We start from the raw sequence: 4,834 nt of genomic DNA, 5'->3' as shown, positions 1-4,834 counted from the left end.
CATCTGGGTACACAAAGGGCACCCATGTGCTTCACACTCACCAGCATTAAGCACTATTGTTTTTTTTTTTTAAACTTGAAGGACTATCTGGGAAAGCTCAGAAAAGCTCTCGAACTAAAAGCTCTCTTTAGTGTCCACTCTGAAGAACAATGCTGGTTTATTTTTTCTCTCTTATTCTGTTATGTTGAAATATTCTGAATAGGTGACCTCAGAAGTCACTTTGGCTCAACATCTGGAACCATCAATGAACAATGAGTAGGGAGCACATACAGGGGACATTCGTGGGCTGCCTTGGAGCAGGGTCTCAGATGGCCTCCCGTTATATAACCTCCTTCAGAAGAGTACATTCTGTTTACCTCTTGCTTCATCACAGGCATGGAGAAGGAAGAAGTTGACAGACCCCATCTGTGACTTGGGCAGCTTCAGAGGGTGCCTTTGTGAGGATGGGAGCAGTGTGAGAGCTGATAATTACAGTGTAGATCACAGCTGAGAGGCATAAGGATCAGGACCAACCTAACATTTAGGTCAGACTTGATAATGGCCTTTGAAGGCATGTTCCACTAGTTAAAATTACCCTCCCATCTCCAGGAAATCTGGCCTTTTGCACTGGAATAAAAGTCCAGGGTATGTGTGTGTACTCTCTATAGGACACTTCCAAACTTGCTTCCAGGAAAACCACTCCAGTGAATATTCTTCTCCACTATAAGCAGGAAAACCCACTTCTCATAGACTTTCAAAAAGCCCAAAGGAGTAATTCCAATGATGGGGGTATCTGGGATCAAGAGGTTCATGTGATTGGATGGTCTCCATCTAAGCCACCTTGGAAGTACAGCTTCCTTGTCTGAGGTTAGATACCCCTGGGCCTGTGCTTATTGAATATAGCTTTCCTCTCCAGGGTCTCCTCCAAGTGACTTTGGATCACAGGACAGTCACCATCACCCAATTACTTTTGCACCTCTATTCTCAAATCTCTCATGTTAAAATGATGGGCACACAATGATTTTTGTTGTGAATATGTGTGTATGTATATGTGTCTTTTCCAGGATACATTGTTACGTGCTGTAATGTTTATCTACAACAATAGTTAATGACATTTCTGTGACAGTCTTTCAATATCTAGGGGGGGAAGGAAAAAGAAAATATTTTTGCATGTAAACAGTATGCAACTGTTGAGTTTACGCTCTCTGAGTCTCCTGAACCCTCACATTCTTGGTTCCTTTGTGTTTATTCTGTGATTTGCTGTTTATAATGCATGTCCACCTAACCCCACCCAGAGAAAACGATTCCAATTTCCCTGGAGATTAGACTGGAACTACAAAGGCAAACGCCTGGATGCTGGACAGCCCAGGAGGCCCAGATTTACCCATAGGTGCAGCATCTGTACAGGGTTGGCAGGTGCCCTTCCTTCCCCCACCCGCTCCATGTTGCTGGGTTAGCTGCCCCACCTTGTAGCCATGCCATGAGGCCAGGGACTGGGCAACAAGGCACCAACCTTTCTACCCGTCTCTGTCATTCCTCCCAGAGCTCCCCCACCTCCATGGGACACAGTGAACGTGTAGGGTGCAAGTCCCCAAACCACTTCTGGACTTAGGAACCCACCTATTGCTCCTGCGGGTTCTCATTAAATGTATCCAGAAACATCCCCCCTCCTCCAATCCAGATACTCTCGTAATGGATTTTTTTTTTTTTTTTTTTTAAAGATTTTATTTATTTTATTTTTTCCCCCCAAAGCCCCAGTGGATAGTTGTGTGTCGTAGCTGCACATCCTTCTAGTTGCTGCATGTGGGACTCGGCCTCAGGATGAACGGAGAAGTGGTGCCTCGATGCGCACCCGGGATCCGAACCCGGGCCGCCAGCATCGCAGCGCGCACACTTAACCACCAAGCCACAGGGCCGGCCCCCGTAATGGATTTTTGAGAATAAAAATCTGAAAGGGGTGTGGTGGTGTCTTCAACTTCTGGCCGAAAACACTCAAGCCAAAGGCACACATATGCCAGGCTGCCTTCTTCAAACGGGGGTGGGGAGAAAACACAAAATATAATACAAAATATGGATGGATTCTGATTCCATCCACAGCCACACACACACACACACACACACACACACACACACACACACACACTTAATCTCAACTCTACTGTCTTGCCATACATATATGTTCTCTTGTTTAACTCCTATTTATCCTTCAAACCCCAGCTCAGAATCTCATTCTCTGGGACACCTTATCGTCCCACCCCACTGATTCAAAACAAATCGCCTCCCCCTTCTGCTGGCCTTGTTTTACTTGCCTCGCTGAACTCATGACACCAAATTATATTTTTGGTTTTTACAGACTATGAGTGACTTGTGGACAAAGACCAATTTGTTCCCCCATATTTGCCCTCCTAAGGTTTAACTCAGCGCCAAGCACACAGTAGGTGCTCAGTAAATGTTTTAAATTATATTAAATGTTACAGTAAAACTGATCCCTAGTTTGTAGAAATAACAATACTTACAATGACCACTTACCATATGCTAAGCATGATTCTAAGTGTCTCTTTTGCACTCACTAAATCCTTACTGGTCTGCGAGATAATATTATTATCCTTCATTTTACAGATGAGGAAATAAAGGCCCAGAGAGGTTCAGCAACTTGGCCGAAGTCAGACAGCTGGTAGGTGGTGGAGTGAGGATTTGAGTCCAAGTCATCTGGTTTCAAGTAGAATCCATGAGTTTATCCTGCCACTCTTTTATATTGTCCCCTGAATAATCACATAGCCCTGTGAATTAAGACCAAAGGGTTCAATTATAGGAAAAGAGTAGTGAATTAAATGATTTCAAATTGACCTAAGAATAACTCTTTCCACTGTCGCTAATACTTATGCCAATATATGTTCATTCATTTCTTCCGTCCTTCACTCCTTCTACAAATATTTATTGACTGCCTACCGTGTTCCAGGGACTGTTTTAGAAACTGGCTTTCAGAAATAGCAGGAAAGGACATAGCCTTTATCTCCAAAAGCTTAGAATATAAATTCATTTCAATTCAACTCTCTTTCAACAACATCTCCTGAGAACCCCCTTTGTGTCAAGATTATGCTTGATAATAGAAATACAAAAATGAATCAGGAAGAAGCTGAGTTCCCTGAAGAACTCATAAGTGGTAGGGGAGACAGACACATTGGCAATAATTAAAATGGAAAAGGGGTGAAAAAAAACAGAAATCTGTGTGAGGGAGACTGAGCCCAATTCTAGGACTCTATGGAAGGCTTTCTGGAAGAGATACAGTTGCATTAGAACCTTGAGGGATCCACCAATGTCAACCAGGTGGAGACAGCTGGGACAGCCCCAGCAAAGGCACAGAGATGAGGAATAATTCTGCATATCTATCTACAAGCAGTTTGGTGCTGCTAGAACAAAGTGAGAAGCAACAACAGGAGATAAAGTTGGACCATAGGAACATGGATAACAGAATGTGCTGGAGAAATAAAGAAAATGTTTCCATATGACCTATGAGTACTTCCATTTCCTAGATCATATGTAACAGAAACGAAAAGGAAACAAAGTGGTCTTCCTGAAGGGGAGGGGAGGTGATCTTCCTTCTAAGATGGTCGTGTAAAACATAGATCTTGAAAGATAGCTATTAGATGGACAATTATTGCTTCTCCAGGCCAAGAATTACTTCTCAAAGAAGTAACTGGACTTCCAGGCTGGACTCCTACTTGTATGGGAAGAAAACTGCCCTTAAACAAGATTGATGTTCATATTATTCCATAAGCAACAGAAAATAATGTCAAGGGGGAGAAAAATGAATAAAGACAGGCCTGAGAAGAATAATGAAGGGGCATTAGTGGGTGGTTTATGATGCACGGCATTTTGTTAATGTTAAGCTTTCCCAGGTGTGTCATATAAGTCACAGAACAAGGCAATGCATGGAAGTTTTATTTTCTTGTGTGAAACAACGAACCCCTATGAAGTAAATAAAAATAGAAGTGCTTGGGTACATGAGGAGTTGATTACCAGGGCAGAAAATTGATCAAAGGGATTATGTCCCACCATGTAGCAACAAAAATAACCACTACCACTTATATTTGTTTGCTACTTTAAGATCATCGGGTGCTTTCACAATGCATTATTTCCTGTGGTCTTCTCTCAGCTCTGGGAAGCAGAAATTATGCCATCCCCATTTTACAGATAATGGACAATGAGATGGATGGGTCTTGCTCAAGATCTTTCAGCCCATAAGGAGCCAAATTGGAATTCAAACTCAAGTGCACTGACTCTAGAATTCATTTTGTCTGTATAACACCCTCCCCCAAACACCACCTCCTAGCAAACACTCTTTAAAGAAGGTTAGTTAGAACTCCTCCATCTCCGTAGTTCCAAAGTCACATTTAACCATCAACCTTGATAAAATCTCTTCAACACAGATGAAGGTCATATATTTGGAATAGCTGGAATTCAAATAATATTGTTTTCTACTCTTCTCTAGTGAACGTCCCCAGAAGAAATGGCTTGTTGTCTCAAAAAAAAAAAAATGTGTAATGAAAAATCTTCTCACAGGCAGCCTTAAGACTGTCTGCTCTTGCCTTAGAGTGAGTTATAACTCCAGAGAAGCAAAGCAGACTCTCAAAACTGGAAGAGAGGTGGGTAAATTCAGCTGCCCAACATAGTTTTATTTTATTTGCAGAGAGTGTTGTTCTGAGCCCTTTCTTTCTTTCATTTTTAACTTCTTATTTTGAAATAGTTATAGATTCACTGGAAGTTGCAAAAATAGTACAGAAAGTCCCATGTACCCTTCACCCAGCTGCCCCCAGTGGTAACATCTAACAGATCTATAGTACACTATCATTTC

Source organism: Ceratotherium simum, chromosome 26 (assembly GCF_057802395.1).
Source record: "Ceratotherium simum simum isolate JZ-2026a chromosome 26, ASM5780239v1, whole genome shotgun sequence".
Lineage (NCBI taxonomy): Eukaryota > Metazoa > Chordata > Mammalia > Perissodactyla > Rhinocerotidae > Ceratotherium > Ceratotherium simum.
This window is presented reverse-complemented; position numbering follows the sequence as displayed.